Here is a 27264-nt window from a genome sequence, read left to right on the forward strand (position 1 = left end):
TCTCGATTTAGAAGGACAATGCAGGGAATCCAGAGTATTCCATATGGACGCAAATTGTGTGTTAATTCGTCAATGTGAGGGAGCGAGGGATGCAGTAAAGGAGGAATAATGCATCGGAAAAGAGATACTCGACTCCCAAAAGAAAATCATATCGTTTCCGTAGAAACGTATCTCGTTTTAGAAAGATAATGCAGGGAAACCAGAGTATTTCATATGGACGTAAATTGTGTGTTATTTCGGCAATGTGAGGGAGCGAGGGATGCAGTAAAGGAGGAATAATGCATCGGAAAAGAGATACGCGGAACCCCAAAGAAAATCCTATCGTTTCCGTAGATACGTATCTCGATTTAGAAGGACAATGCAGGGAATCCAGAGTATTTCATATGGACGCAAATTGTGTGTTAATTCGGCAATGTGAGGGAGCGAGGGATGCAGTAAAGGAGAAATAATGCATCGGAAAAGAGATACTCGGAACCCCAAAGAAAATCCTATCGTTTCCGTAGAAACGTATCTCGATTTAGAAGGACAATGCAAGGAATCCAGAGTATTTCATATGGACGCAAATTGTGTGTTAATTCGTCTATGTGAGGGAGCGAGGGATGCAGTAAAGGAGGAATAATGCATCGGAAAAGAGATACTCGGAACCCCAAAGAAAATCCTATCGTTTCCGTAGAAACGTATCTCGATTTAGAAGGATAATGCAGGGAATCCAGAGTATATCATATGGACGCAAATTGTGTGTTAATTCGTCAATGTGAGGGAGCGAGGGATGCAGTAAAGGAGGAATAATGCAACGGAAAAGAGATACTCGACTCCCAAAAGAAAATCCTATCGTTTCCGTAGAAATGTATCTCGTTTTAGAAAGATAATGCAGGGAAACCAGAGTATTTCATATGGACGCAAATTGTGTGTTATTTCGGCAATGTGAGGGAGCGAGGGATGCGGTAAAGGAGGAATAATGCATCGGAAAAGAGATACGCGGAACCCCAAAGAAAATCCTATCGTTTCCGTAGATACGTATCTCGATTTAGAAGGACAATGCAGGGAATCCAGAGTATTTCATATGGACGCAAATTGTGTGTTAATTCGGCAATGTGAGGGAGCGAGGGATGCAGTAAAGGAGAAATAATGCATCGGAAAAGAGATACTCGGAACCCCAAAGAAAATCCTATCGTTTCCGTAGAAACGTATCTCGATTTAGAAGGACAATGCAAGGAATCCAGAGTATTTCATATGGGCGCAAATTGTGTGTTAATTCGTCTATGTGAGGGAGCGAGGGATGCAGTAAAGGAGGAATAATGCATCGGAAAAGAGATACTCGGACCCCCAAAGAAAATCCTATCGTTTCCGTAGAAACGTATCTCGATTTAGAAGGATAATGCAGGGAATCCAGAGTATATCATATGGACGCAAATTGTGTGTTAATTCGTCAATGTGAGGGAGCGAGGGATGCAGTAAAGGAGGAATAATGCATCGGAAAAGAGATACTCGACTCCCAAAAGAAAATCCTATCGTTTCCGTAGAAACGTATCTCGTTTTAGAAAGACAATGCAGGGAAACCAGAGTATTTCATATGGACGCAAATTGTGTGTTATTTCGGCAATGTGAGGGGGCGAGGGATGCAGTAAAGGAGGAATAATGCATCGGAAAAGAGATACGCGGAACCCCAAAGAAAATCCTATCGTTTCCGTAGAAACGTATCTCGATTTAGAAGGACAATGCAGGGAATCCAGAGTATTTCATATGGACGCAAATTGTGTGTTAATTCGGCAATGTGAGGGAGCGAGGGATGCAGTAAAGGAGAAATAATGCATCGGAAAAGAGATACTCGGAACCCCAAAGAGAATCCTATCGTTTCCGTAGAAACGTATCTGGATTTAGAAGGACAATGCAAGGAATCCAGATTATTTCATATGGACGCAAATTGTGTGTTAATTCGTCTATGTGAGGGAGCGAGGGATGCAGTAAAGGAGGAATAATGCATCGGAAAAGAGATACTCGGAACCCCAAAGAAAATCCTATCGTTTCCGTAGAAACGTATCTCGATTTAGAAGGATAATGCAGGGAATCCAGAGTATATCATATGGACGCAAATTGTGTGTTAATTCGTCAATGTGAGGGAGCGAGGGATGCAGTAAAGGAGGAATAATGCATCGGAAAAGAGATACTCGACTCCCAAAAGAAAATCCTATCGTTTCCGTAGAAACGTATCTCGTTTTAGAAAGATAATGCAGGGAAACCAGAGTATTTCATATGGACGCAAATTGTGTGTTATTTCGGCAATGTGAGGGAGCGAGGGATGCAGTAAAGGAGGAATAATGCATCGAAAAGAGATACGCGGAACCCCAAAGAAAATCCTATCGTTTCCGTAGATACGTATCTCGATTTAGAAGGACAATGCAGGGAATCCAGAGTATTTCATATGGACGCAAATTGTGTGTTAATTCGGCAATGTGAGGGAGCGAGGGATGCAGTAAAGGAGAAATAATGCATCGGAAAAGAGATACTCGGAACCCCAAAGAAAATCCTATCGTTTCCGTAGAAACGTATCTCGATTTAGAAGGACAATGCAAGGAATCCAGAGTATTTCATATGGACGCAAATAGTGTGTTAATTCGTCTATGTGAGGGAGCGAGGGATGCAGTAAAGGAGGAATAATGCATCGGAAAAGAGATACTCGGAACCCCAAAGAAAATCCTATCGTTTCCGTAGAAACGAATCTCGATTTAGAAGATTATGCAGGGAATCCAGAGTATATCATATGGACGCAAATTGTGTGTTAATTCGTCAATGTGAGGGAGCGAGGGATGCAGTAAAGGAGGAATAATTCATCGGAAAAGAGATACTCGACTCCCAAAAGAAAATCCTATCGTTTCCGTAGAAACGTATCTCGTTTTAGAAAGATAATGCAGGGAAACCAGAGTATTTCATATGGACGCAAATTGTGTGTTATTTCGGCAATGTGAGGGAGCGAGGGATGCAGTAAAGGAGGAATAATGCATCGGAAAAGAGATACGCGGAACACCAAAGAAATTCCTATCGTTTCCGTAGAAACGTATCTCGATTTAGAAGGACAATGCAGGGAATCCAGAGTAATTCATATGGACGCAAATTGTGTGTTAATTCGTCAATGTGAGGGAGCGAGGGATGCAGTAAAGCAGGAATAATGCATCGGAAAAGAGATACTCGGAACCAGAAAGAAAATCCTATCGTTTCCGTAGGAACGTATCTCGATATAGAAGGACAATGCAGGGAATCCAGAGTATTTCATATGGACGCAAATTGTGTGTTAATTCGTCAATGTGAGGGAGCGAGGGATGCAGTAAAGGAGGAATAATGCATCGGAAAAGAGATACTCGACTCCCAAAAGAAAATCCTATCGTTTCCGTAGAAACGTATCTCGTTTTAGAAAGATAATGCAGGGATCCCAGAGTATTTCATATGGACGCAAATTGTGTGTTAATTCGGCAATGTGAGGGAGCGAGGGATGCAGTAAAGGAGGAATAATGCATCGGAAAAGAGATACTCGGAACCCCAAAGAAAATCCTATCGTTTCCGTAGAAACGTATCTCGATTTAGAAGGACAATGCATGAATCCAGAGTATTTCATATGGACGCAAATTGTGTGTTAATTCGTCAATGAGAGGGAGCGAGGGATGCAGTAAAGGAGGAATAATGCATCGGAAAAGAGATACGCGGAACCCCAAAGAAAATCCTATCGTTTCCGTAGAAACGTATCTCGATTTAGAAGGACAATGCAGGGAATCCAGAGTATTTCATATGGACACAAATTCTGTGTTAATTCGTCAATGTGAGGGAGCGAGGGATGTAGTAAAGGAGGAATAATGCATCGGAAAAGAGATACGCAGAAGCCCCAAAGAAAATCCTATCGTTTCCGTAGAAACGTATCTCGATTTAGAAGGACAATGCAGGGAATCCAGAGAATATCATATGGACGCAAATTGTGTGTTAATTCGTCTATGTGAGGGAGCGAGGGATGCAGTAAAGGAGGAATAATGCATCGGAAAAGAGATACTCGGAACCCCAAAGAAAATCCTATCGTTTCCGTAGAAACGTATCTCGATTTAGAAGGATAATGCAGGGAATCCAGAGTATATCATATGGACGCAAATTGTGTGTTAATTCGTCAATGTGAGGGAGCGAGGGATGCAGTAAAGGAGGAATAATGCATCGGAAAAGAGATACTCGACTCCCAAAAGAAAATCCTATCGTTTCCGTAGAAACGTATCTCGTTTTAGAAAGATAATGCAGGGAAACCAGAGTATTTCATATGGACGCAAATTGTGTGTTATTTCGGCAATGTGAGGGAGCGAGGGATGCAGTAAAGGAGGAATAATGCATCGGAAAAGAGATACGCGGAACCCCAAAGAAAATCCTATCGTTTCCGTAGATACGTATCTCGATTTAGAAGGACAATGCAGGGAATCCAGAGTATTTCATATGGACGCAAATTGTGTGTTAATTCGGCAATGTGAGGGAGCGAGGGATGCAGTAAAGGAGAAATAATGCATCGGAAAAGAGATACTCGGAACCCCAAAGAAAATCCTATCGTTTCCGTAGAAACGTATCTCGATTTAGAAGGACAATGCAAGGAATCCAGAGTATTTCATATGGACGCAAATTGTGTGTTAATTCGTCTATGTGAGGGAGCGAGGGATGCAGTAAAGGAGGAATAATGCATCGGAAAAGAGATACTCGGAACCCCAAAGAAAATCCTATCGTTTCCGTAGAAACGTATCTCGATTTAGAAGGATAATGCAGGGAATCCAGAGTATATCATATGGACGCAAATTGTGTGTTAATTCGTCAATGTGAGGGAGCGAGGGATGCAGTAAAGGAGGAATAATGCATCGGAAAAGAGATACTCGACTCCCAAAAGAAAATCCTATCGTTTCCGTAGAAACGTATCTCGTTTTAGAAAGACAATGCAGGGAAACCAGAGTATTTCATATGGACGCAAATTGTGTGTTATTTCGGCAATGTGAGTGAGCGAGGGATGCAGTAAAGGAGGAATAATGCATCGGAAAAGAGATACGCGGAACCCCAAAGAAAATCCTATCGTTTCCGTAGAAACGTATCTCGATTTAGAAGGACAATGCAGGGAATCCAGAGTATTTCATATGGACGCAAATTGTGTTAATTCGGCAATGTGAGGGAGCGAGGGATGCAGTAAAGGAGAAATAATGCATCGGAAAAGAGATACTCGGAACCCCAAAGAAAATCCTATCGTTTCCGTAGAAACGTATCTCGATTTAGAAGGACAATGCAAGGAATCCAGAGTATATCATATGGACGCAAATTGTGTGTTAATTCGTCTATGTGAGGGAGCGAGGGATGCAGTAAAGGAGGAATAATGCATCGGAAAAGAGATACTCGGAACCCCAAAGAAAATCCTATCGTTTCCGTAGAAACGTATCTCGATTTAGAAGGATAATGCAGGGAATCCAGAGTATATCATATGGACGCAAATTGTGTGTTAATTCGTCAATGTGAGGGAGCGAGGGATGCAGTAAAGGAGGAATAATGCATCGGAAAAGAGATACTCGACTCCCAAAAGAAAATCCTATCGTTTCCGTAGAAACGTATCTCGTTTTAGAAAGATAATGCAGGGAAACCAGAGTATTTCATATGGACGCAAATTGTGTGTTATTTCGGCAATGTGAGGGAGCGAGGGATGCAGTAAAGGAGGAATAATGCATCGGAAAAGAGATACGCGGAACCCCAAAGAAAATCCTATCGTTTCCGTAGATACGTATCTCGATTTAGAAGGACAATGCAGGGAATCCAGAGTATTTCATATGGACGCAAATTGTGTGTTAATTCGGCAATGTGAGTGAGCGAGGGATGCAGTAAAGGAGAAATAATGCATCGGAAAAGAGATACTCGGAACCCCAAAGAAAATCCTATCGTTTCCGTAGAAACGTATCTCGATTTAGAAGGACAATGCAAGGAATCCAGAGTATTTCATATGGACGCAAATAGTGTGTTAATTCGTCTATGTGAGGGAGCGAGGGATGCAGTAAAGGAGGAATAATGCATCGGAAAAGAGATACTCGGAACCCCAAAGAAAATCCTATCGTTTCCGTAGAAACGTATCTCGATTTAGAAGATTATGCAGGGAATCCAGAGTATATCATATGGACGCAAATTGTGTGTTAATTCGTCAATGTGAGGGAGCGAGGGATGCAGTAAAGGAGGAATAATGCATCGGAAAAGAGATACTCGACTCCCAAAAGAAAATCCTATCGTTTCCGTAGAAACGTATCTCGTTTTAGAAAGATAATGCAGGGAAACCAGAGTATTTCATATGGACGCAAATTGTGTGTTATTTCGGCAATGTGAGGGAGCGAGGGATACAGTAAAGGAGGAATAATGCATCGGAAAAGAGATACGCGGAACCCCAAAGAAAATCCTATCGTTTCCGTAGAAACGTATCTCGATTTAGAAGGACAATGCAGGGAATCCAGAGTAATTCATATGGACGCAAATTGTGTGTTAATTCGTCAATGTGAGGGAGCGAGGGATGCAGTAAAGGAGGAATAATGCATCGGAAAAGAGATACTCGGAACCAGAAAGAAAATCCTATCGTTTCCGTAGGAACGTATCTCGATATAGAAGGACAATGCAGGGAATCCAGAGTATTTCATATGGACGCAAATTGTGTGTTAATTCGTCAATGTGAGGGAGCGAGGGATGCAGTAAAGGAGGAATAATGCATCGGAAAAGAGATACTCGACTCCCAAAAGAAAATCCTATCGTTTCCGTAGAAACGTATCTCGATTTAGAAGGACAATGCATGAATCCAGAGTATTTCATATGTACGCAAATTGTGTGTTAATTCGTCAATGAGAGGGAGCGAGGGATGCAGTAAAGGAGGAATAATGCATCGGAAAAGAGATACGCGGAACCCCAAAGAAAATCCTATCGTTTCCGTAGAAACGTATCTCGATTTAGAAGGACAATGCAGGGAATCCAGAGTATTTCATATGGACACAAATTGTGTGTTAATTCGTCAATGTGAGGGAGCGAGGGATGTAGTAAAGGAGGAATAATGCATCGGAAAAGAGACACGCAGAAACCCCAAAGAAAATCCTATCGTTTCCGTAGAAACGTATCTCGATTTAGAAGGACAATGCAGGGAATCCAGAGTATATCATATGGACGCAAATTGTGTGTTAATTCGTCAATGTGAGGGAGCGAGGGATGCAGTAAAGGAGGAATAATGCATCGGAAAAGAGATACTCGACTCCCAAAAGAAAATCCTATCGTTTCCGTAGAAACGTATCTCGTTTTAGAAAGATAATGCAGGGAAACCATGGTATTTCATATGGACGCAAATTGTGTGTTATTTCGGCAATGTGAGGGAGCGAGGGATGCAGTAAAGGAGGAATAATGCATCGGAAAAGAGATACGCGGAACCCCAAAGAAAATCCTATCGTTTCCGTAGAGACGTATCTCGATTTAGAAGGACAATGCAGGGAATCCAGAGTATTTCATATGGACGCAAATTGTGTGTTAATTCGGCAATGTGAGGGAGCGAGGGATGCAGTAAAGGTGAAATAATGCATCGGAAAAGAGATACTCGGAACCCCAAAGAAAATCCTATCGTTTCCGTAGAAACGTATCTCGATTTAGAAGGACAATGCAAGGAATCCAGAGTATTTCATATGGACGCAAATTGTGTGTTAATTCGTCTATGTGAGGGAGCGAGGGATGCAGTAAAGGAGGAATAATGCATCGGAAAAGAGATACTCGGAACCCCAAAGAAAATCCAATCGATTCCGTAGAAACGTATCTCGATTTAGAAGGAAAATGCAGGGAATCCAGAGTATTTCATATGGACGCAAATTGTGTGTTAATTCGTCAATGTGAGGGAGCGAGTGATGCAGGAAAGGAGGAATAATGCATCAGAAAAGAGATACATGGAACCCCAAAGAAAATCCTATCGTTTCCGTAGAAACGTATCTCGATTTAGAAGGACAATGCAGGGAATCCAGAGTATTTCATATGGACGCAAATTGTGTGTTAATTCGTCAATGTGAGGAAGCGAGGGATGCAGTAAAGGAGGAATAATGCATCGGAAGAGATACGCGGAACCCCAAAGAAAATCCTATCGTTTCCGTAGAAACGTATCTCGATTTAGAAGGACAATGCAGGGAATACAGAGTATTTCATATGGACGCAAATTGTGTGTTAATTCGTCAATGTGAGGGAGCGAGGGATGCAGTAAAGGAGGAATAATGCATCGGAAAAGAGATACTCGGAACCCCAAAGAAAATCCTATCGTTTCCGTAGAAACGTATCTTGATTTAGAAGGACAATGCAGGGAATCCAGAGTAATTCATATGGACGCAAATTGTGTGTTAATTCGTCAATGTGAGGGAGCGAGGGATGCAGTAAAGGAGGAATAATGCATCGGAAAAGAGATACTCGGAACCAGAAAGAAAATCCTATCGTTTCCGTAGGAACGTATCTCGATATAGAAGGACAATGCAGGGAATCCAGAGTATTTCATATGGACGCAAATTGTGTGTTAATTCGTCAATGTGAGGGAGCGAGGAATGCAGTAAAGGAGGAATAATGCATCGGAAAAGAGATACTCGACTCCCAAAAGAAAATCCTATCGTTTCCGTAGAAACGTATCTCGTTTTAGAAAGATAATGCAGGGATCCCAGAGTATTTCATATGGACGCAAATTGTGTGTTAATTCGGCAATGTGAGGGAGCGAGGGATGCAGTAAAGGAGGAATAATGCATCGGAAAAGAGATACTCGGAACCCCAAAGAAAATCCTATCGTTTCCGTAGAAACGTATCTCGATTTAGAAGGACAATGCATGAATCCAGAGTATTTCATATGGACGCAAATTGTGTGTTAATTCGTCAATGAGAGGGAGCGAGGGATGCAGTAAAGGAGGAATAATGAATCGGAAAAGAGATACGCGGAACCCCAAAGAAAATCCTATCGTTTCCGTAGAAACGTATCTCGATTTAGAAGGACAATGCAGGGAATCCAGAGTATTTCATATGGACACAAATTGTGTGTTAATTCGTCAATGTGAGGGAGCGAGGGATGTAGTAAAGGAGGAATAATGCATCGGAAAAGAGATACGCAGAAACCCCAAAGAAAATCCTATCGTTTCCGTAGAAACGTATCTCGATTTAGAAGGACAATGCAGGGAATCCAGAGTATTTCATATGGACGCAAATTGTGTGTTAATTCGTCAATGTGAGGGAGCGAGGGATGCAGGAAAGGAGGAATAATGATTCGGAAAAGAGATACTCGGAACCCCAAAGAAAATCCTATCGTTTCCGTAGAAACGTATCTTGATTTAGAAGGAAAATGCAGGGAATCCAGAGTATTTCATATGGACGCAAATTGTGTGTTAATTCGTCAATGTGAGGGAGCGAGGGATGCAGGAAAGGAGGAATAATGCATCGGAAAAGAGATACTCGGAACCCCAAAGAAAATCCTATCGTTTCCGTAGAAACGTATCTCGATTTAGAACGACAATGCAGGGAATCCAGAGTATTTCATATGGACGCAAATTGTGTGTTAATTCGACAATGTGAGGAAGCGAGGTATGCAGTAAAGGAGGAATAATGCATCGGAAAAGAGATACGCGGAACCCCAAAGAAAATCCTATCGTTTCCGTAGAAACGTATCTCGATTTAGAAGGACAATGCAGGGAATCCAGAGTAATTCATATGGACGCAAATTGTGTGTTAATTCGTCAATGTGAGGAAGCGAGGGATGCAGTAAAGGAGGAATAATGCATCGGAAAAGAGATACGCGGAACCCCAAAGAAAATCCTATCGTTTCCGTAGAAACGTATCTCGATTTAGAAGGACAATGCAGGGAATCCAGAGTATTCCATATGGACGCAAATTGTGTGTTAATTCGTCAATGTGGGGGAGCGAGGGATGCAGTAAAGGAGGAATAATGCATCGGATAAGCGATACACGGAACCCCAAACAAAATCCTATCGTTTCCGTAGAAACGTATCTCGATTTGGAAGGACAATGCAGGGAATCCAGAGTATTTCATATGGACGCAAAATGTGTGTTAATTCGTCAATGTGAGGGAGCGAGAAATGCAGTAAAGGAGGAATAATGCATTGGAAAAGAGATACTCGGAACCCCAAAGAAAATCCTATCGTTTCCGTAGAAACGTATCTTGATTTAGAAGGACAATGCAGGGAATCCAGAGTAATTCATATGGACGCAAATTGTGTGTTAATTCGTCAATGTGAGGGAGCGAGGGATGCAGTAAAGGAGGAATAATGCATCGGAAAAGAGATACTCGACTCCCAAAAGAAAATCCTATCGTTTCCGTAGAAACGTATCTCGTTTTAGAAAGATAATGCAGGGAAACCAGAGTATTTCATATGGACGCAAATTGTGTGTTATTTCGGCAATGTGAGGGAGCGAGGGATGCAGTAAAGGAGGAATAATGCATCGGAAAAGAGATACGCGGAACCCCCAAAGAAAATCCTATCGTTTCCGTAGAAACGTATCTCGATTTAGAAGGACAATGCAGGGATTCCAGAGTATTTCATATGGACGCAAATTGTGTGTTAATTTGTCAATGTGAGGGAGCGGGGGATGCAGTAAAGGAGGAATAATGCATCGGAAAAGAGATACTCGGAACACCAAAGAAATTCCTATCGTTTCCGTAGAAACGTATCTTGATTTAGAACGACAATGCAGGGAATCCAGAGTATTTCATATGGACGCAAATTGTGTGTTTGTTCGTCAATGTGAGGGAGCGAGGGATGCAGTAAAGGAGGAATAATGCATCGGAAAAGAGATACTCGACTCCCAAAAGATAATCCTATCGTTTCCGTAGAAACGTATCTCAATATAGAAGGAAAATTCAGTGAATCCGGAGTAGATCATATGGACGCAAATTGTGTGTTAATTCGTCAATGTGAGGGAGCGAGGGATGCAGTAAAGGAGGAATTGATGCAGTAAAGGAGGAATAATGCATCGGAAAAGAGATACTCGACTCCCAAAAGAAAATCCTATCGTTTCCGTAGAAACGTATCTCGTTTTAGAAAGATAATGCAGGGAACACAGAGTATTTCATATGGACGCAAATTGTGTGTTAATTCGGCAATGTGAGGGAGCGAGGGATGCAGTAAAGGAGAAATAATGCATCGGAAAAGAGATACTCGGAACCCCAAAGAAAATCCTATCGTTTCCGTAGAAACGTATCTCGATTTAGAAGGAGAATGCAAGCAATCCAGAGTATTTCATATGGACGCAAATTGTGTGTTAATTCGTCTATGTGAGGGAGCGAGGGATGCAGTAAAGGAGGAATAATGCATCGGAAAAGAGATACTCGGAACCCCAAAGAAAATCCTATCGATTCCGTAGAAACGTATCTCGATTTAGAAGGAAAATGCAGGGAATCCAGAGTATTTCATATGGACGCAAATTGTGTGTTAATTCGTCAATGTGAGGGAGCGAGGGATGTAGTAAAGGAGGAATAATGCATCGGAAAAGAGATACGCAGAAACCCCAAAGAAAATCCTATCGTTTCCGTAGAAACGTATCTCGATTTAGAAGGACAATGCAGGGAATCCAGAGTATTTCATATGGACGCAAATTGTGTGTTAATTCGTCAATGTGAGGGAGCGAGGGATGCAGTAAAGGAGGAATAATGCATCGGAAAAGAGATACTCGGAACCAGAAAGAAAATCCTATCGTTTCCGTAGGAACGTATCTCGATATAGAAGGACAATGCAGGGAATCCAGAGTATTTCATATGGACGCAAATTGTGTGTTAATTCGTTAATGTGAGGGAGCGAGGGATGCAGTAAAGGAGGAATAATGCATCGGAAAAGAGATACACGACTCCCAAAAGAAAATCCTATCGTTTCCGTAGAAACGTATCTCGTTTTAGAAAGATAATGCAGGGATCCCAGAGTATTTCATATGGACGCAAATTGTGTGTTAATTCGGCAATGTGAGGGAGCGAGGGATGCAGTAAAGGAGGAATAATGCATCGGAAAAGAGATACTCGGAACCCCAAAGAAAATCCTATCGTTTCCGTAGAAACGTATTTCGATTGAGAAGTACAATGCATGAATCCAGAGTATTTCATATGGACGCAAATTGTGTGTTAATTCGTCAATGAGAGGGAGCGAGGGATGCAGTAAAGAAGGAATAATGCATCGGAAAAGAGATACGCGGAACCCCAAAGAAAATCCTATCGTTTCCGTAGAAACGTATCTCGATTTAGAAGGACAATGCAGGGAATCCAGAGTATTTCATATGGACACAAATTGTGTGTTAATTCGTCAATGTGAGGGAGCGAGGGATGTAGTAAAGGAGGAATAATGCATCGGAAAAGAGATACGCAGAAACCCCAAAGAAAATCCTATCGTTTCCGTAGAAACGTATCTCGATTTAGAAGGACAATGCAGGGAAACCAGAGTATTTCATATGGACGCAAATTGTGTGTTAATTCGTCAATGTGAGGGAGCGAGGGATGCAGGAAAGGAGGAATAATGAATCGGAAAAGAGATACTCGGAACCCCAAAGAAAATCCTATCGTTTCCGTAGAAACGTATCTTGATTTAGAAGGAAAATGCAGGGAATCCAGAGTATTTCATATGGACGCAAATTGTGTGTTAATTCGTCAATGTGAGGGAGCGAGGGATGCAGGACAGGAGGAATAATGCATCGGAAAAGAGATACTCGGAACCCCAAAGAAAATCCTATCGTTTCCATAGAAACGTATCTCGATTTAGAAGGACAATGCAGGGAATCCAGAGTATTTCATATGGACGCAAATTGTGTGTTAATTCGTCAATGTGAGGAAGCGAGGTATGCAGTAAAGGAGGAATTAATGCATCGGAAAAGAGATACGCGGAACCCCAAAGAAAATCCTATCGTTTCCGTAGAAACGTATCTCGATTTAGAAGGACAATGCAGGGAATCCAGAGTAATTCATATGGACGCAAATTGTGTGTTAATTCGTCAATGTGAGGAAGCGAGGGATGCAGTAAAGGAGGAATAATGCATCGGAAAAGAGATACGCGGAACCCCAAAGAAAATCCTATCGTTTCCGTAGAAACGTATCTCGATTTAGAAGGACAATGCAGGGAATCCAGAGTACTCCATATGGACGCAAATTGTGTGTTAATTCGTCAATGTGGGGGAGCGAGGGATGCAGTAAAGGAGGAATAATGCATCGGATAAGCGATACACGGAACCCCAAACAAAATCCTATCGTTTCCGTAGAAACGTATCTCGATTAGGAAGGACAATGCAGGGAATCCAGAGTATTTCATATGGACGCAAATTGTGTGTTAATTCGTCAATGTGAGGGAGCGAGAAATGCAGTAAAGGAGGAATAATGCATTGGAAAAGAGATACTCGGAACCCCAAAGAAAATCCTATCGTTTCCGTAGAAACGTATCTTGATTTAGAAGGACAATGCAGGGAATCCAGAGTAATTCATATGGACGCAAATTGTGTGTTAATTCGTCAATGTGAGGGAGCGAGGGATGCAGTAAAGGAGGAATAATGCATCGGAAAAGAGATACTCGACTCCCAAAAGAAAATCCTATCGTTTCCGTAGAAACGTATCTCGTTTTAGAAAGATAATGCAGGGAAACCAGAGTATTTCATATGGACGCAAATTGTGTGTTATTTCGGCAATGTGAGGGAGCGAGGGATGCAGTAAAGGAGGAATAATGCATCGGAAAAGAGATACGCGGAACCCCAAAGAAAATCCTATCGCTTCCGTAGAAACGTATCTCGATTTAGAAGGACAATGCAGGGAATCCAGAGTATTTCATATGGACGCATATTGTGTGTTACTTCGTCAATGTGAGGGAGCGAGGGATGCAGTAAAGGTGGAATAATGCATCGGAAAAGAGATACTCGGAACACCAAAGATATTCCTATCGTTTCCGTAGAAACGTATCTTGATTTAGAACGACAATGCAGGGAATCCAGAGTATTTCATATGGACGCAAATTGTGTGTTTATTCGTCAATGTGAGGGAGCGAGGGATGCAGTAAAGGAGGAATAATGCATCGGAAAAGAGATACTCGACTCCCAAAAGATAATCCTATCGTTTCCGTAGAAACGTATCTCAATATAGAAGGAAAATTCAGTGAATCCGGAGTATATCATATGGACGCAAATTGTGTGTTAATTCGTCAATGTGAGGGAGCGAGGGATGCAGTAAAGGAGGAATAGATGCAGTAAAGGAGGAATAATGCATCGGAAAAGAGATACACGACTCCCAAAAGAAAATCCTATCGTTTCCGTAGAAACGTATCTCGTTTTAGAAAGATAATGCAGGGAACACAGAGTATTTCATATGGACGCAAATTGTGTGTTAATTCGGCAATGTGAGGGAGCGAGGGATGCAGTAAAGGAGAAATAATGCATCGGAAAAGAGATACTCGGAACCCCAAAGAAAATCCTATCGTTTCCGTAGAAACGTATCTCGATTTAGAAGGAGAATGCAAGCAATCCAGAGTATTTCATATGGACGCAAATTGTGTGTTAATTCGTCTATGTGAGGGAGCGAGGGATGCAGTAAAGGAGGAATAATGCATCGGAAAAGAGATACTCGGAACCACAAAGAAAATCCCATCGATTCCGTAGAAACGTATCTCGATTTAGAAGGAAAATGCAGGGAATCCAGAGTATTTCATATGGACGCAAATTGTGTGTTAATTCGTCAATGTGAGGGAGCGAGGGATGCAGTGAAGGAGGAATAATGCATCGGAAAAGAGACACGCGGTTCCCCAAAGAAAATCCTATCGTTTCCGTAGAAACGTATCTCGATTTAGAAGGACAATGCAGGGAAACCAGAGTATTTCATATGGACACAAATTGTGTGTTAATTCGTCAATGTGAGGGAGCGAGGGATGTAGTAAAGGAGGAATAATGCATCGGAAAAGAGATACGCAGAAACCCCAAAGAAAATCCTATCGTTTCCGTAGAAACGTATCTCGATTTAGAAGGAAAATGCAGGGAATCCAGAGTATTTCATATGGACGCAAATTGTGTGTTAATTCGTCAATGTGAGGGAGCGAGGGATGCAGTAAAGGAGGAATAATGCATCGGAAAAGAGATACTCGGAACCCCAAAGAAAATCCTATCGTTTCCGTAGAAACGTATCTTGATTTAGAAGGACAATGCAGGGAATCCAGAGTAATTCATATGGACGCAAATTGTGTGTTAATTCGTCAATGTGAGGGAGCGAGGGATGCAGTAAAGGAGGAATAATGCATCGGAAAAGAGATACTCGGAACCAGAAAGAAAATCCTATCGTTTCCGTAGGAACGTATCTCGATATAGAAGGACAATGCAGGGAATCCAGAGTATTTCATATGGACGCAAATTGTGTGTTAATTCGTTAATGTGAGGGAGCGAGGGATGCAGTAAAGGAGGAATAATGCATCGGAAAAGAGATACTCGACTCCCAAAAGAAAATCCTATCGTTTCCGTAGAAACGTATCTCGTTTTAGAAAGATAATGCAGGGATCCCAGAGTATTTCATATGGACGCAAATTGTGTGTTAATTCGGCAATGTGAGGGAGCGAGGGATGCAGTAAAGGAGGAATAATGCATCGGAAAAGAGATACTCGGAACCCCAAAGAAAATCCTATCATTTCCGTAGAAACGTATCTCGATTTAGAAGTACAATGCATGAATCCAGAGTATTTCATATGGACGCAAATTGTGTGTTAATCCGTCAATGAGAGGGAGCGAGGGATGCAGTAAAGGAGGAATAATGCATCGGAAAAGAGATACGCGGAACCCCAAAGAAAATCCTATCGTTTCCGTAGAAACGTATCTCGATTTAGAAGGACAATGCAGGGAATCCAGAGTATTTCATATGGACACAAATTGTGTGTTAATTCGTCAATGTGAGGGAGCGAGGGATGCAGGAAAGGAGGAATAATGAATCGGAAAAGAAATACTCGGAACCCCAAAGAAAATCCTATCGTTTCCGTAGAAACGTATCTTGATTTAGAAGGAAAATGCAGGGAATCCAGAGTATTTCATATGGACGCAAATTGTGTGTTAATTCGTCAATGTGAGGGAGCGAGGGATGCAGGAAAGGAGGAATAATGCATCGGAAAAGAGATACTCGGAACCCCAAAGAAAATCCTATCGTTTCCGTAGAAACGTATCTCGATTTAGAAGGACAATGCAGGGAATCCAGAGTATTTCATATGGACGCAAATTGTGTGTTAATTCGTCAATGTGAGGAAGCGAGGTATGCAGTAAAGGAGGAATAATGCATCGGAAAAGAGATACGCGGAATCCCAAAGAAAATCCTATCGTTTCCGTAGAAACGTATCTCGATTTAGAAGGACAATGCAGGGAATCCAGAGTAATTCATATGGACGCAAATTGTGTGTTAATTCGTCAATGTGAGGAAGCGAGGGATGCAGTAAAGGAGGAATAATGCATCGGAAAAGAGATACGCGGAACCCCAAAGAAAATCCTATCGTTTCCGTAGAAACGTATCTCGATTTAGAAGGACAATGCAGGGAATCCAGAGTATTCCATATGGACGCAAATTGTGTGTTAATTCGTCAATGTGGGGGAGCGAGGGATGCAGTAAAGGAGGAATAATGCATCGGATAAGCGATACACGGAACCCCAAACAAAATCCTATCGTTTCCGTAGAAACGTATCTCGATTTGGAAGGACAATGCAGGGAATCCAGAGTATTTCATATGGACGCAAATTGTGTGTTAATTCGTCAATGTGAGGGAGCGAGAAATGCAGTAAAGGAGGAATAATGCATTGGAAAAGAGATACTCGGAACCCCAAAGAAAATCCTATCGTTTCCGTAGAAACGTATCTTGATTTAGAAGGACAATGCAGGGAATCCAGAGTAATTCATATGGACGCAAATTGTGTGTTAATTCGTCAATGTGAGGGAGCGAGGGATGCAGTAAAGGAGGAATAATGCATCGGAAAAGAGATACTCGACTCCCAAAAGAAAATCCTATCGTTTCCGTAGAAACGTATCTCGTTTTAGAAAGATAATGCAGGGAAACCAGAGTATTTCATATGGACGCAAATTGTGTGTTATTTCGGCAATGTGAGGGAGCGAGGGATGCAGTAAAGGAGGAATAATGCATCGGAAAAGAGATACGCGGAACCCCAAAGAAAATCCTATCGATTCCGTAGAAACGTATCTCGATTTAGAAGGACAATGCAGGGAATCCAGAGTATTTCATATGGACGCAAATTGTGTGTTAATTCGTCAATGTGAGGGAGCGAAGGATGCAGTAAAGGAGGAATAATGCATCGGAAAAGAGATACTCGGAACACCAAAGAAATTCCTACCGTTTCCGTAGAAACATATCTTGATTTAGAACGACAATGCAGGGAATCCAGAGTATTTCATATGGACGCAAATTGTGTGTTTACTCGTCAATGTGAGGGAGCGAGGGATGCAGTAAAGGAGGAATAATGCATCGGAAAAGAGATACTCGACTCCCAAAAGATAATCCTATCGTTTCCGCAGAAACGTATCTCAATATAGAAGGAAAATTCAGTGAATCCGGAGTATATCATATGGACGCAAATTGTGTGTTAATTCGTCAATGTGAGGGAGCGAGGGATGCAGTAAAGGAGGAATAGATGCAGTAAAGGAGGAATAATGCATCGGAAAAGAGATACTCGGAACCCCAAAGAAAATCCTATCGTTTCCGTAGAAACGTATCTCGATTTAGAAGGAGAATGCAAGCAATCCAGAGTATTTCATATGGACGCAAATTGTGTGTTAATTCGTCAATGTGAGGGAGCGAGGGATGCAGTGAAGGAGGAATAATGCATCGGAAAAGAGATACGCGGAACCCCAAAGAAAATCCTATCGTTTCCGTAGAAACGTATCTCGATTTAGAGGGACAATGCAGGGAAACCAGAGTATTTCATATGGACACAAATTGTGTGTTAATTCGTCAATGTGAGGGAGCGAGGGATGTAGTAAAGGAGGAATAATGCATCGGAAAAGAGATACGCAGGAACCCCAAAGAAAATCCTATCGTTTCCGTAGAAACGTATCTCGATTTAGAAGGACAATGCAGGGAATCCAGAGTATTTCATATGGACGCAAATTGTGTGTTAATTCGTCAATGTGAGGGAGCGAGGGATGCAGGAAAGGAGGAATAATGAATCGGAAAAGAGATACTCGGAACCCCAAAGAAAATCCTATCGTTTCCGTAGAAACGTATCTTGATTTAGAAGGAAAATGCAGGGAATCCAGAGTATTTCATATGGACGCAAATTGTGTGTTAATTCGTCAATGTGAGGGAGCGAGGGATGCAGGAAAGGAGGAATAATGCATCGGAAAAGAGATACTCGGAACCCCAAAGAAAATACTATCGTTTCCATAGAAACGTATCTCGATTTAGAAGGACAATGCAGGGAATCCAGAGTATTTCATATGGACGCAAATTGTGTGTTAATTCGTCAATGTGAGGAAGCGAGGGATGCAGTAAAGGAGGAATAATGCATCGGATAAGAGATACGCGGAACCCCAAAGAAATTCCTATCGTTTCCGTAGAAACGTATCTCGATTTAGAAGGACAATGCAGGGAATCCAGAGTAATTCATATGGACGCAAATTGTGTGTTAATTCGTCAATGTGAGGAAGCGAGGGATGCAGTAAAGGAGGAATAATGCATCGGAAGAGAGATACGCGGAACCCCAAAGAAAATCCTATCGTTTCCGTAGAAACGTATCTCGATTTAGAAGGACAATGCAGGGAATCCAGAGTATTCCATATGGACGCAAATTGTGTGTTAATTCGTCAATGTGAGGGAGCGAGGGATGCAGTAAAGGAGGAATAATGCATCGGATAAGCGATACACGGAACCCCAAAGAAAATCCTATCGTTTCCGTAGAAACGTATCTCGATTTGGAAGGACAATGCAGGGAATCCAGAGTATTTCATATGGACGCAAATTGTGTGTTAATTCGTCAATGTGAGGGAGCGAGAAATGCAGTAAAGGAGGAATAATGCATTGGAAAAGAGATACTCGGAACCCCAAAGAAAATCCTATCGTTTCCGTAGAAACGTATCTTGATTTAGAAGGACAATGCAGGGAATCCAGAGTAATTCATATGGACGCAAATTGTGTGTTAATTCGTCAATGTGAGGAAGCGAGGGATGCAGTAAAGGAGGAATAATGCATCGGAAAAGAGATACGCGGAACCCCAAAGAAAATCCTATCGTTTCCGTAGAAACGTATCTCGATTTAGAAGGACAATGCAGGGAATCCAGAGTATTCCATATGGACGCAAATTGTGTGTTAATTCGTCAATGTGAGGGAGCGAGGGATGCAGTAAAGGAGGAATAATGCATCGGATAAGCGATACACGGAACCCCAAAGAAAATCCTATCGTTTCCGTAGAAACGTATCTCGATTTAGAAGGACAATGCAGGGAATCCAGAGTATTTCATATGGACGCAAATTGTGTGTTAATTCGTCAATGTGAGGGAGCGAGAAATGCAGTAAAAGAGGAATAATGCATTGGAAAAGAGATACTCGGAACCCCAAAGAAAATCCTATCGTTTCCGTAGAAACGTATCTCGATTTAGAAGAATAATGCAGGGAATCCAGAGTATATCATATGGACGCAAATTGTGTGTTAATTCGTCAATGTGAGGGAGCGAGGGATGCAGTAAAGGAGGAATAATGCATCGGAAAAGAGATACTCGACTCCCAAAAGAAAATCCTATCGTTTCCGTAGAAACGTATCTCGTTTTAGAAAGATAATGCAGGGAAACCAGAGTATTTCATATGGACGCAAATTGTGTGTTTTTTCGGCAATGTGAGGGAGCGAGGGATGCAGTAAAGGAGGAATAATGCATCGGAAAAGAGATACGCGGAACCCCAAAGAAAATCCTATCGTTTCCGTAGAAACGTATCTCGATTTAAAAGGACAATGCAGGGAATCCAGAGTATTTCATATGGACGCAAATTGTGTGTTAATTCGTCAATGTGAGGGAGCGTGGGATGCAGTAAAGGAGGAATAATGCATCGGAAAAGAGATACTCGGAACACCAAAGAAAGTCCTGTCGTTTCCGTAGAAACGTATCTTGATTTAGAAGGAAAATGCAGGGAATCCAGAGTATTTCATATGGACGCAAATTGTGTGTTAATTCGTCAATGTGAGGGAGCGAGGGATGCAGGAAAGGAGGAATAATGCATCGGAAAAGAGATACTCGGAAACCCAAAGAAAATCCTATCGTTTCCGTAGAAACGTATCTCGATTTGGAAGGACAATGCAGGGAATCCAGAGTATTTCATATGGACGCAAATTGTGTGTTAATTCGTCAATGTGAGGGAGCGAGAAATGCAGTAAAGGAGGAATAATGCATTGAAAAAGAGATACTCGGAACCCCAAAGAATCTCCTATCGTTTCCGTAGAAACGTATCTTGATTTAGAAGGACAATGCAGGGAATCCAGAGTAATTCATATGGACGCAAATTGTGTGTTAATTCGTCAATGTGAGGGAGCGAGGGATGCAGTAAAGGAGGAATAATGCATCGGAAAAGAGATACTCGACTCCCAAAAGAAAATCATATCGTTTCCGTAGAAACGTATCTCGTTTTAGAAAGATAATGCAGGGAAACCAGAGTATTTCATATGGACGCAAATGGTGTGTTATTTCGGCAATGTGAGGGAGCGAGGGATGCAGTAAAGGAGGAATAATGCATCGGAAAAGAGATACGCGGAACCCCAAAGAAAATCCTATCGTTTCCGTAGAAACGTATCTCGATTTAGAAGGACAATGCAGGGAATCCAGAGTATTTCATATGGACGCAAATTGTGTGTTAATTCGTCAATGTGAGGGAGCGAGGGATGCAGTAAAGGAGGAGTAATGCATCGGAAAAGAGATACTCGGGACACCAAAGAAATTCCTATCGTTTCCGTAGAAACGTATCTTGATTTAGAACGACAATGCAGGGAATCCAGAGTATTTCATATGGACGCAAATTGTGTGTTTATTCGTCAATGTGAGGGAGCGAGGGATGCAGTAAAGGAGGAATAATGCATCGGAAAAGAGATACTCGACTCCCAAAAGATAATCCTATCGTTTCCGTAGAAACGTATCTCAATATAGAAGGAAAATTCAGTGAATCCGGAGTATATCATATGGACGCAAATTGTGTGTTAATTCGTCAATGTGAGGGAGCGAGGGATGCAGTAAAGGAGGAATAGATGCAGTAAAGGAGGAATAATGCATCGGAAAAGAGATACTCGACTCCCAAAAGAAAATCCTATAGTTTCCGTAGAAACGTATCTTGATTTAGAAGGAAAATGCAGGGAATCCAGAGTATTTCATATGGACGCAAATTGTGTGTTAATTCGTCAATGTGAGGGAGCGAGGGATGCAGGAAAGGAGGAATAATGCATCGGAAAAGAGATACTTGGAACCCCAAAGAAAATCCTATCGTTTCCGTAGAAACGTATCTCGAATTAGAAGGACAATGCAGGGAATCCAGAGTATTCCATATGGACGCAAATTGTGTGTTAATTCGTCAATGTGAGGGAGCGAGGGATGCAGTAAAGGAGGAATAATGCATCGGATAAGCGATACACGGAACCCCAAAGAAAATCCTATCGTTTCCGTAGAAACGTATCTCGATTTAGAAGGACAATGCAGGGAATCCAGAGTATTTCATATGGACGCAAATTGTGTGTTAATTCGTCAATGTGAGGGAGCGAGAAATGCAGTAAAGGAGGAATAATGCATTGGAAAAGAGATACTCGGAACCCCAAAGAAAATCCTATCGTTTCCGTAGAAACGTATCTCGATTTAGAAGAATAATGCAGGGAATCCAGAGTATATCATATGGACGCAAATTGTGTGTTAATTCGTCAATGTGAGGGAGCGAGGGATGCAGTAAAGGAGGAATAATGCATCGGAAAAGAGATACTCGACTCCCAAAAGAAAATCCTATCGTTTCCGTAGAAACGTATCTCGTTTTAGAAAGATAATGCAGGGAAACCAGAGTATTTCATATGGACGCAAATTGTGTGTTTTTTCGGCAATGTGAGGGAGCGAGGGATGCAGTAAAGGAGGAATAATGCATCGGAAAAGAGATACGCGGAACCCCAAAGAAAATCCTATCGTTTCCGTAGAAACGTATCTCGATTTAAAAGGACAATGCAGGGAATCCAGAGTATTTCATATGGACGCAAATTGTGTGTTAATTCGTCAATGTGAGGGAGCGTGGGATGCAGTAAAGGAGGAATAATGCATCGGAAAAGAGATACTCGGAACACCAAAGAAAGTCCTGTCGTTTCCGTAGAAACGTATCTTGATTTAGAAGGAAAATGCAGGGAATCCAGAGTATTTCATATGGACGCAAATTGTGTGTTAATTCGTCAATGTGAGGGAGCGAGGGATGCAGGAAAGGAGGAATAATGCATCGGAAAAGAGATACTCGGAACCCCAAAGAAAATCCTATCGTTTCCGTAGAAACGTATCTCGATTTGGAAGGACAATGCAGGGAATCCAGAGTATTTCATATGGACGCAAATTGTGTGTTAATTCGTCAATGTGAGGGAGCGAGAAATGCAGTAAAGGAGGAATAATGCATTGAAAAAGAGATACTCGGAACCCCAAAGAATCTCCTATCGTTTCCGTAGAAACGTATCTTGATTTAGAAGGACAATGCAGGGAATCCAGAGTAATTCATATGGACGCAAATTGTGTGTTAATTCGTCAATGTGAGGGAGCGAGGGATGCAGTAAAGGAGGAATAATGCATCGGAAAAGAGATACTCGACTCCCAAAAGATAATCATATCGTTTCCGTAGAAACGTATCTCGTTTTAGAAAGATATGCAGGGAAACCAGAGTATTTCATATGGACGCAAATGGTGTGTTATTTCGGCAATGTGAGGGAGCGAGGGATGCAGTAAAGGAGGAATAATGCATCGGAAAAGAGATACGCGGAACCCCAAAGAAAATCCTATCGTTTCCGTAGAAACGTATCTCGATTTAGAAGGACAATGCAGGGAATCCAGAGTATTTCATATGGACGCAAATTGTGTGTTAATTCGTCAATGTGAGGGAGCGAGGGATGCAGTAAAGGAAGAGTAATGCATCGGAAAAGAGATACTCGGGACACCAAAGAAATTCCTATCGTTTCCGTAGAAACGTATCTTGATTTAGAACGACAATGCAGGGAATCCAGAGTATTTCATATGGACGCAAATTGTGTGTTTATTCGTCAATGTGATGGAGCGAGGGATGCAGTAAAGGAGGAATAATGCATCGGAAAAGAGATACTCGACTCCCAAAAGATAATCCTATCGTTTCCGTAGAAACGTATCTCAATATAGAAGGAAAATTCAGTGAATCCGGAGTATATCATATGGACGCAAATTGTGTGTTAATTCGTCAATGTGAGGGAGCGAGGGATGCAGTAAAGGAGGAATAGATGCAGTAAAGGAGGAATAATGCATCGGAAAAGAGATACTCGACTCCCAAAAGAAAATCCTATAGTTTCCGTAGAAACGTATCTCGTTTTAGAAAGATAATGCAGGGAAACCAGAGTACTTCATATGGACGCAAATTGTGTGTTAATTCGGCAATGTGAGGGAGCGAGGGATGCAGTAAAGGAGAAATAATGCATCGGAAAAGAGATACTCGGAACCCCAAAGAAAATCCTATCGTTTCCGTAGAAACGTATCTCGATTTAGAAGGAGAATGCAAGGAATCCAGAGTATTTCATATGGACGCAAATTGTGTGTTAATTCGTCTATGTGAGGGAGCGAGGGATGCAGTAAAGAAGGAATAATGCATCGGAAAAGAGATACTCGGAACCCCAAAGAAAATCCTATCGATTCCGTAGAAACGTATCTCGATTTAGAAGGAAAATGCAGGGAACCAGAGTATTTCATATGGACGCAAATTGTGTGTTAATTCGTCAATGTGAGGGAGCGAGGGATGCAGTGAAGGAGGAATAATGCATCGGAAAAGAGATACGCGGAACCCCAAAGAAAATCCTATCGTTTCCGTAGAAACGTATCTCGATTTAGAAGGACAATGCAGGGAATCCAGAGTATTTCATATGGACACAAATTGTGTGTTAATTCGTCAATGTGAGGGAGCGAGGGATGTAGTAAAGGAGGAATAATGCATCGGAAAAGAGATACGCAGAAACCCCAAAGAAAATCCTATCGTTTCCGTAGAAACGTATCTCGATTTAGAAGGACAATGCAGGGAATCCAGAGTATTTCATATGGACGCAAATTGTGTGTTAATTCGTCAATGTAAGGGAGCGAGGGATGCAGGAAAGGAGGAATAATGAATCGGAAAAGAGATACTCGGAACCCCAAAGAAAATCCTATCGTTTCCGTAGAAACGTATCTTGATTTAGAAGGAAAATGCAGGGAATCCAGAGTATTTCATATGGACGCAAATTGTGTGTTAATTCGTCAATGTGAGGGAGCGAGGGATGCAGGAAAGGAGGAATAATGCATCGGAAAAGAGATACTCGGAACCCCAAAGAAAATCCTATCGTTTCCGTAGAAACGTATCTCGATTTGGAAGGACAAAGCAGGGAATCCAGAGTATTTCATATGGACGCAAATTGTGTGTTAATTCGTCAATGTGAGGGAGCGAGAAATGCAGTAAAGGAGGAATAATGCATTGGAAAAGAGATACTCGGAACCCCAAAGAAAATCCTATCGTTTCCGTAGAAACGTATCTAGGTTTAGAAGGACAATGCAGGGAATCCAGAGTAATTCATATGGACGCAAATTGTGTGTTAATTCGTCAATGTGAGGAAGCGAGGGATGCAGTAAAGGAGGAATAATGCATCGGAAAAGAGATACGCGGAACCCCAAAGAAAATCCTATCGTTTCCGTAGAAACGTATCTCGAATTAGAAGGACAATGCAGGGAATCCAGAGTATTCCATATGGACGCAAATTGTGTGTTAATTCGTCAATGTGAGGGAGCGAGGGATGCAGTAAAGGAGGAATAATGCATCGGAAAAGAGATACGCGGAACCCCAAAGAAAATCCTATCGTTTCCGTAGAAACGTATCTCGATTTAGAAGGACAATGCAGGGAATCCAGAGTATTTCATATGGACGCAAATTGTGTGTTAATTCGTCAATGTGAGGGAGCGTGGGATGCAGTAAAGGAGGAATAATGCATCGGAAAAGAGATACTCGGAACACCAAAGAAAGTCCTATCGTTTCCGTAGAAACGTATCTTGATTTAGAACGACAATGCATGGAATCCAGAGTATTTCATATGGACGCAAATTGTGTGTTTATTCGTCAATGTGAGGGAGCGAGGGATGCAGTAAAGGAGGAATAATGCATCGGAAAAGAGATACTCGGAACCCCAAAGAAAATCCTATCAATTCCGTAGAAACGTATCTCGATTTAGAAGGAAAATGCAGGGAATCCAGAGTATTTCATATGGACGCAAATTGTGTGTTAATTCGTCAATGTGAGGGAGCGAGTGATGCAGGAAAGGAGGAATAATGCATCGGAAAAGAGATACTTGGAACCCCAAAGAAAATCCTATCGTTTCCGTAGAAACGTATCTCGATTTTAAAGGACAATGCAGGGAATCCAGAGTATTTCATATGGACGCAAATTGTGTGTTAATTCGTCAATGTGAGGAAGCGAGGGATGCAGTAAAGGAGGAATAATGCATCGGAAGAGATACGCGGAACCCCAAAGAAAATCCTATCGTTTCCGTAGAAACGTATCTCGATTTAGAAGGACAATGCAGGGAATCCAGAGTATTTCATATGGACGCAAATTGTGTGTTAATTCGTCAATGTGAGGGAGCGAGGGATGCAGTAAAGGAGGAATAATGCATCGGATAAGCGATACACGGAACCCCAAAGAAAATCCTATCGTTTCCGTAGAAACGTATCTCGATTTAGAAGGACAATGCAGGGAATCCAGAGTATTTCATATGGACGCAAATTGTGTGTTAATTCGTCAATGTGAGGGAGCGAGAAATGCAGTAAAGGAGGAATAATGCATTGGAAAAGAGATACTCGGAACCCCAAAGAAAATCCTATCGTTTCCGCAGAAACGTATCTTGATTTAGAAGGTCAATGCAGGGAATCCAGAGTATTTCATATGGACGCAAATTGTGTATTAATTCGTCAATGTGAGGAAGCGAGGGATGCAGTAAAGGAGGAATAATGCATCGGAAGAGAGATACGCGGAACCCCAAAGAAAATCCTATCGTTTCCGTAGAAACGTATCTCGATTTAGAAGGACAATGCAGGGAATCCAGAGTATTCCATATGGACGCAAATTGTGTGTTAATTCGTCAATGTGAGGGAGCGAGGGATGCAGTAAAGGAGGAATAATGCATCGGATAAGCGATACACGGAACCGCAAAGAAAATCCTATCGTTTCCGTAGAAACGTATCTCGATTTAGAAGGACAATGCAGGGAATCCAGAGTATTTCATATGGACGCAAATTGTGTGTTAGTTCGTCAATGTGAGGGAGCGAGAAATGCAGTAAAGGAGGAATAATGCATAGGAAAAGAGATACTCGGAACCCCAAAGAAAATCCTATCGTTTCCGTAGAAACGTATCTCGATTTAGAAGGATAATGCAGGGAATCCAGAGTATATCATATGGACGCAAATTGTGTGTTAATTCGTCAATGTGAGGGAGCGAGGGATGCAGTAAAGGAGGAATAATGCATCGGAAAAGAGATACTCGACTCCCAAAAGAAAATCCTATCGTTTCCGTAGAAACGAATCGCGTTTTAGAAAGGTAATGCAGGGAAACCAGAGTATTTCATATGGACGCAAATTGTGTGTTAATTCGGCAATGTGAGGGAGCGAGGGATGCAGTAAAGGTGGAATAATGCATCGGAAAAGAGATACTCGGAATCCCAAAGAAAATCCTATCGTTTCCGTAGAAACGCGTCCCGATTTAGAAGGACAATGCAGGGAATCCAGAGTATTTCATATGGACGCAAATTGTGAGTTAATTCGGCAATGTGAGGGAGCGAGGGATGCAGTAAAGGAGGAGTAATGCATCGGAAAAGAGATACTCGGAACACCAAAGAAATTCCTATCGTTTCCGTAGAAACGTATCTTGATTTAGAACGACAATGCAGGGAATCCAGAGTATTTCATATGGACGCAAATTGTGTGTTTATTCGTCAATGTGAGGGAGCGAGGGATGCAGTAAAGGAGGAATAATGCATCGGAAAAGAGATACTCGACTCCCAAA

This window comes from Schistocerca nitens, chromosome 2 (assembly GCF_023898315.1).
Source record: "Schistocerca nitens isolate TAMUIC-IGC-003100 chromosome 2, iqSchNite1.1, whole genome shotgun sequence".
In the NCBI taxonomy this organism is placed as follows: Eukaryota; Metazoa; Arthropoda; class Insecta; order Orthoptera; family Acrididae; genus Schistocerca; species Schistocerca nitens.